This window comes from Cynara cardunculus (assembly GCF_001531365.2).
Source record: "Cynara cardunculus var. scolymus isolate 2C chromosome LG 2, CcrdV1, whole genome shotgun sequence".
In the NCBI taxonomy this organism is placed as follows: Eukaryota; Viridiplantae; Streptophyta; class Magnoliopsida; order Asterales; family Asteraceae; genus Cynara; species Cynara cardunculus.
The window spans coordinates 39,861,754-39,870,187 of record NC_037529.1 but is presented as its reverse complement, the minus strand read 5'-3'; positions in this window follow the sequence as shown (position 1 = coordinate 39,870,187).

Here is an 8,434-nt window from a genome sequence, read left to right as displayed (position 1 = left end):
ATCTTCTGCTGTTGGTCCTCTGTGGTCTTCTGTGACAGATCATCTTCTGTCAAAACTCGCAGTTTACTTTTTCTATACTTTTACATTTAAGGAAATGAGAGCTAACACTATGGCTTTGATCTAATAGCCTATACAGATGTAGATCATGTAGGTTGCAAGCTTGATAGAAAGAGTACATCTGGAAGCTGCCAACTTTGGGGGACAAGCTGGTGAGTTGGACATCTAGAAAACAAAACTGTGTCTCAACATCTACAGTAGAAGCAGAATATGTTGCCGCTGCTAGTTGTTGTTCACAAGTGCTCTGGATGAAAACCCAGCTGAAGGATTATGGGTTTCAATATGAAAAGATCCCCATCCTTTGTGACTCCAAAAGTGCCGTAGCCATCTCTACAAATCTTGTGCAGCATTCCAAGACCAAGCACATTGATGTCAGGTACCATTTGTTTTAATGATTATGCTGAAAAGGGAACAACAGAGATGTATTTTGTTCCTACATAGATTCAACTTGCTGACCTTTTTACCAAAGCACTAGATGAGAAAAGATTGTTGTTTCTTGTCAGCAAGATGGGTATGCTAAATCTCACCAGTTAAGGCAAATCATCCTTTCCAACTAGAGATTCTCAATATCTCTAGGTTATGCCTAAAGTGATATATTCGAATGACCCTCATAACCAAGTACACTAAACTAGAGCCTCTTGTTCTAAAGACTAGAGCCTCTGGTTCTAAAGACCAGAGCCTCTCGACAATTGGAACTACTTCTTTATATGTGGCCAAAATTTATTCTCTTTGGAACCAGAGCCCCTATGGTCCAAAAAAGGTGCTTGGTGTTTTTCACTAAGTACCCTCATTCCCAACAAGAGACCAGACCCTCTAGATTCCATGTATTTGAAACCAGAGCCCCTCTGGTCCAACTTGGTATCCCCTCATTCTTTTTGCCATGCATTTAACTTTGGTTTCCATTCATTTTGAAACCAGAGCCTCTGGATTCCAAGTCTTTGGGACTAGAGCCCCTCTGGTCCAACTTGGTCCTCATTAGTCATTTACATTGCATTTCCCATGTATTTCACATCATTCATGCAACCAGAGCTTCTGGTTCTATAGACCAGAGACTCTGGATTATGAGTCTTTGGAACCAGAGACTCTATGGTCCCGTAGACCCTCTATTCTCATTATCATTCATATTCATATAACCCATTCTTCACAACCAGAGTCTCTTGTGGTATGGACCAGAGCATCTGGTCACCCTTTTCTCTCCTCTATTGGTTCTAGGGGGAGTTTTTACTCATTCCACATCCCCTTGCATCATTTGAGGGGGAGTCTTGCACATACCATCAACCTTAAGGATCCAAAATGAACTTATCATCCATCTAGTTGTGCATCTCAAGCCAACTAGAGACCTTCTGGTTCCATTCCCTGGTCCTTTTCATTTGCATTTTCCCAACCAGAGCCGTTCCTCTATCTAGAGCCTCTGGATCCCAAAAATGCTACATTATGGAGTAATTTATCTCTTGCATTCAACCAGAGCCCCTCTGGTTCCTCTTAAAGGGTATATTCTTATTCCAAGGGCTTAAAATGATGACCTAGAGCCTCTATCTCATGAAAACCCACCATTTCATGATGAACTTGTTCATCACATCCAACCGGAGACCCTCTGGTTCCCCCTTATGAGTCATGACCAATGTTAGGACTTAAAGTCAGTCTAATATTGTACTCGTCTAGAAAGTTTATTTTGTCTATATTTGTAGAAAAGTCATCGTGTTTGACTTTTCTTAGATAGTTTGACTTTGACCTTTTGTGTAATGTTTGACCCTATAAATTGGGTGAAGTCTTGTAATCTTTGAAAGAATGCTTAATTGTAAATTCATATACGTAATAGAGGGTTTGACCAGACTTTGATTGTTGACTTTTTCTCTCTACTCCTACATGTTTTTAATATAAAATCTAGATCTGCCATTGATATATTGAAGATTGATCATTGTCGGGACACACAACCAACCATAGCACCTCTGGTTCCACGACAAATACGTTTTCCCAAAAACCCATCTTTAATTGAAAACCTTTTTAATATTATACAAATTGCAGCTTTTGTGACTAAAAACCATACAACATGGGTTTTTTAGAAAAACAAAACTTCGTAATTTGTATTTATCTTCCAATTAGATGGAATCTTGAATTTAATTTTTATTTTGGGGATTATATTCTTAGGAGTTATCCTTCGGGATGTTTATTATTTTTTAATAATGACCCTAATCACCCAAACGTCATCCTTCCATGTGCCTAACACCACAAAAAGTATGTTCCCTAGACACCCCTCCATATTACCCTTCCATCCACCCCACGTTGACACGTGTCCCTACCCCACCTGCACCATCATGATCGTGAGTTCTCTTTACGGCTCACGATCACAAATCTTTTCACCTTATTTCTAATCGTCACCCATCATCATCACCCTACCAATATTTTATAATTATTTTGAAAACCAAGCCTCTTGCCTCCCTCTCACTATAAAAACCCATCTTCCCTAACCATTTACCCTTTACGCTTAAAAACAACTCTCAAGAACAAAAACGAAAAACCTGCAACTTACGACTCGCAACAATGGTGTCCTCCAACTCACACAAATCTAACAACAACGACAACCACGTACAGTTTACTGGCACAGACAGTCGTGCAATCGTCTTTCTACCCATCAAGACAAACAATCACGCCATCGACCTTCGTCCACAACCTTCTGAGGATAGGTTCACCATTTTGATCGAGTTTTTTGAAAACTGTATCTTTAAACCGGCCCTCACTCTATCCGATAACGAGGTGTCGGTCAAATACATTCAACAATATTGGCACACGTGCGACTTCTACCCGGAAAACCGTGGTATCATGGGTGACATTGATGTCCCCAATGACATGGTTTGGTCAATCAAGATCTCCCAAGTCAAGATCTCCAAGGTCCTTTTCATTCCTACCCGACAGGAGCTCGGGATTGCACACTACGCGGAACCACCAACAATCCACGACATTATGCCGTTCATTAAAATGTTAGGCTACAACAGGGAGCTCTGAAATGCCACCAACTTCAAACGATAGTACCTTCCACCCATGTGGAATGTCTTCATCAGCGTTCTCAACAGAGCTCTCACGTGCAAACGTGGGAGTATAGACTAGGGCAACATCAATATTATGACCATCATGTATGGTATTTTCTTTAACTTTCCTCTGGACTATGCTCTCTTGATATACAACAAGATCCACACCGTTGTGCTGAAGAAGAACAAGCTCATGGACGCAGGGAAGCTGGTCACATCGGTGCTCTTTCCTCGCTTCCTTGCCCACTTCATCAAGGATGCGATGAAAGTGGACAAGTTGCCTTGTGATGCACCATTCACCCTGCAATATGTTATGAATGGTCATCGCCCCACCATATCCAAAGATGGTTACCCCACGGAGAGGCCCTTGTCAAGGGCCATGCTTAGTGTCATTCTAGATACCTCCGCTACCCATAGGTCCTATGAAAGCTCTCTGTAGGCCCACCAACCATGGCCAGCTACCCCAGAGCATATAGAGCCCACCCCAGACACTAGCGAGGGATCACAAGGTGAGAGGACTTCATCGTATGATGAATCTAATGATGATGACAGTCCTCCAACCTCCCTCGGCCCTATGCACACTTCTGTTCCATCTCCCTAACCACAACCCCGGGCAACCACATCATTTATCCCTGGCGACCAACGCCAAAGGGATATTGAACAAGGACCGCCAAGTCTGATCCGTACCCAAGCAAGCCATCCAGAGGCCATTCATCGGGTCTCTGGAGATGACATAGCTGAGGAACCTCATCATCCATCACCTCTCTCCCAACAGAGAGGTGATGAAGAAATAAGAGCCACTTCTCCACAGGGCTCCCCACTCGCCACACACACAGAAGCATTCGTTCCTTCTGACTTTGAAGTACCCATCAATCGTTCAGAGCGATTGTACCTTAATGCATGCACCTCGTCGATACTTGGTCTAGCAATGGCGAAACACATTTACTTCTCTTTACCGGACTCTAAATCCGATGAGGAAGAGGAACATGTTGCAACATCTAGAGATGGAAGTCCTCCCTTGACTCACTCTCCTCAAGACATCGATGGAGGTGCCTTAAGAACAGAGGCTCAACCTACAACATCAGTTGCTGTAAGGGTTACCCCCGTGGCTGAGTTAGTCACAAAGGCAGAGTTTCATGCATTTGCTGACTCGATTCAACGGTCCTTGGATGACCTTAAACTCAGCTTAGCGAGGATTGCTGAATCTACCCCCACCATTGATCTTTCATTGATCCAGCAATCTCCCGCGTCCCTCGAAGCTCAATCGAGGGACGACAACATAAGATTACAGTCATTCCAGCGTCTGATGGTCTAACAACACAACTTTCACACTAACCTTATGACCACCAGACCTAGACGCCCTCTCGGCACAAATAACCGCCACAGATGCTTCATATAAACAGATACATAACCATGTAGTTCACATCGACTAGTGCCCCTCTAATTTCCAAAGCCAATCTCTGACTTTGTGAGTAGTTAATTAGGCAAAGCAGGGCTAGAGCCTTTCAAGTTCCACATAACTCATCCTTAAGCACTTTTTATCAGAAACACAGCTATTCAAAATCTTTGGCCAAAAGCCAATTATCCCCTTTTCAATAACATCATTACTAGCATTTCCAATAAGAACCATGTTCCTGAATCTTTAAATCACAAGGAAATAAGGACTTGGAGTCATCGTAATCTTAAAGGACACAGTAGTAAGAGTCGTATTAATAAACACATACACAAATGTCACCCTTATATCCAAGGGTACACATCTCCTTGATATGCCACCCTTATCCCAAAGTACACATATCCTTGATATGCCACCCTTATCCCAAAATATACCTCTCCTGGATATGCCACCCATATTTCTTCATCAAAATCTATAGGTTATTTCCAAATAGAATAGACCTAAGTCACAGACGTCCTGATGGAATATTATCTATAGTTTTACCCAATTATAGTTTCAAAACAAATTTTGTATGAAAACTTTAAAATTTTAGAACCATTAATTCTTTATTCTATTTCTAGTCAACCCTGAAATAAGGGAATCAATTCGTAAACCCTAATCTGATTACACTCTTGGTCGGACTTACTCTTCCCCGGTCAACACTATGGCCGGACAGGTCCCAATCCGGACAACACTATGGTCAGACTACCAACCTCAATCAGACTAACATTCTATCCAGTCAACATGGTGACCGAACACTCTCAATCTGGTCAACACAGTGACCGAAGATGAACTTAATCCGTTCATTGAATATTCCAGAATAAAGCATAAATCAATATATCAAAATCATAATCGTATGCAACAAATGTTTGAAAAATACTCACCTTATGCAAACTTAAGAGTTTCGAAGATGAAAATAGAAAGTATGAATCCAACTTCAGTTTGGCACAAAATTTCTCTTCTCACTCAAATTTCCTAATAATGGGAAGAAAACTATTCCTTTCACCCATCCCTTCTATTAATACTCTTTGCAAATATGGAAAAGTGGCAAAAAGGACATGCACATACACAACCCCATTCTATGCATATTTTCATAAACTCATGCATGCATTCCAAAACATATCATATTTCATGCACATTTTACCACAATTACAGGCATAAAAATATACACGGGTACTCGGTTCTTAGTTCATAATCCAATTCCCAGGTTGCCTCGGAATCCTTGTGATTTTGCCACAGAACTTTTACCAGACTAATCTCTTTATTCTGCAGAACCATGGTTTTTCGAACATATATTACTTCTGGTGTTTCTACAAAATTTTGCTTACTATCTAGCCTGACTTCTGGTAGAGGCACTACAGACTCGAATCTGCCAAACACTTTCGCATATTAGACATGTGGAAAGTGTTATGAATCAAACTAAGCTCTTCTGGTATCTCCAAGTGACACGCAACCATTTCGATTCGCTTGTAGATTCTGAATGGTCCGATGTATCTTGGACTAAGCTTACCCTCGTCATCTAGTATGACCAAAGCATTAGCCCTGTCTCTATCCTTGGGCTAAGGGCGCCTAAACTGGACTTAGTGAGGTGTAACCGAATTTGACTACCCCTTTCCATGGCGAGACTTTCAACATCACATAATCTCCCATAAAGAATTTAATCAGTTTACGGCGTTTCTCAGCATAGCTCTTCTGATGGTCTTGAGTTGTTTTAATCTTTTCTCTGATTTGCTCAATCTTCTCAAAAGTGACTTGAACAATTTCCGGGCCTGTTAATTTTCTTTAACCTACTTCATTCCAACACAAAGGCGTTCTACAGAACTTCAAAACTTCATATGTTGCCACCTGAATGTTGGAGTGGTAGCTATTGTTGTAGGCGAATTCAATTAATGGCAGATGATCTTCCCATGATCCTCCGAAATCTATAACACATGCCCTCAACATATCTTTAAGAGTCTAAAAGGTGCGAGCTTTGGGAGCAATAGTAACCATGAGTTTGAAAGTACAAATTCTCGAAGATCAAAAAGAGGCATTGAAGGAAGAGAATTTGAAAAATGAGACCCTACACCATATGGAAACTAAGTTTCAACTGAAGTCCGATGGAGTGAATTACTTGGAAAATAGGGTTTGGATTCCTAAGATTGGAAATCTTAGATCTATAATTCTGAACGAAGCCCATCGATCAAAGTATTCAATTCACCCAGGAGCAGATAAGTTCTATAAGGAATTGAGGGAACACTATTGGTGGCCTGGAATGAAGAAAGACGTTGCACTGTGTAACAACTCTGCACTTTTGGATTTCCAGGTTAGGACCTCATTTCGAAATCTTCATTAGAAAACTAAGTCTTTTAGGATTAACCTTATTCAGAGTATGATCTTAAAGAGGTCGCCAATTCGATCAGAGGCTCTGGCGTTAGCCACAGAGGCTCTGGTGTTAGCCACAGAGACTCTGGCGTTAGCCACAGAGGCTCTGGTGATAGCCACAGAGTCTCTGTTGCCTCTTCTCAGAGACTCTGTGTCCTTTCACAAAGACTCTGGCAATTATTCTCAAAGACTATCTTTTCACAGAGACTCTCTGTCTGCTCTGGCATCTCTTTGTAGAAACTGTGTCTCTTCACAGAGGCTCTAGCATCTATTTTCAGAAGCTCTGAGTCTCTTCATAGAAGCTCTTGCGTCTTTTCTTTGTAGACGCTCTGTTGTCTTCTTTCTGAGGCGCTGGTTGCCCAAACTGATCATTCTGTWYGACAGCTAGTCTTGTTCCAGGCTTGGACATTTTGGTTATTTTAGATTTTTGGGCCTTAATTTAAGGAAATATTTAAATCTTTGGGCTTGGACTTTTAGAGSCCARCCCACTTCTCTTCTAGAAGTCTCATATAAATACCCCCTTCCTCTTTTAAAAACTCTTCTTTATTCAAAAACTCTAGTCTTTCCTCGTTCTCCCTCTCTAAATAGTTTATCACCTTCAAGCCGAACTCTTCTCCCTGCATGTTTAGGATTGCTGCTATGCTCGAATCGTTCTTATCTGCCTTGTCTTCAAAAAGGTATGCTCCTAAAGTCATCTAATCCCCTTTAAAGTGTTCGACTTTCTATTTTTTTATCTTTATCTTTCTACTCAACTCAAGTTTCGGATGGCGAGATTATCCATCGAAGACATGCATATGTCTTCRTCAGATGATAATCTGTGACCCAGAAACCTTTTAAATCTCAAAAGAGAAGAAGAGAGTTCTTACATTTTTTTAAAAAAAAAGAACCGATTACACCTTTGGGTAACTTGAGTCCTGCATGCAACTCTAAATCAAATCTTCTATCTTATAGCTTTCCGAAATCTAAAGACTCCCAATTCGTTTTCTTTTCTTATCCGGATCTTACTCAAGAAATGAGAATTTGGGGTATTATCTGTCTCTATTTCTGGAAATCTAGAGTCGAAACCATCCCCATTGGCTGCCATTTTTGGACATGCAACCGGTCTTGGGGGAGGTATGCGACTCGAGGTTATAATTGTTCTTGGGAAGGGTATTAAACCGACCCAAAATCTTCAAATTCCAACAGATGGCGGCTGCCATCATCTGCTTTGGAAAGACATTAAATGATGTCATTATCTGACTTTTTAAAGATATTCGTTTAAGCTAATGTTTAAGCGTCCGCTACTTTGGTAATAGCATCCGACGGATTACCTTGAAGACAGTTTTTCACAACTTAAGTTTTGGAGGTTAGAAATTCTTATTAAAAATTGGTCGTCCTGTCAGGAAGTCCGAACAGTTGCTAGCAAGCCTCCTAAGGAAAGCAATTGATTCTCGCCGAACTGTGAGTTCACGGCCCCTTTTTACCAATTTATCGTTTTGGGGTGAAAAGCATGATCATTGAATATTTGATAGATTTATATCGATATATGAATCTTGTTATGAGTATTTAAATGTAT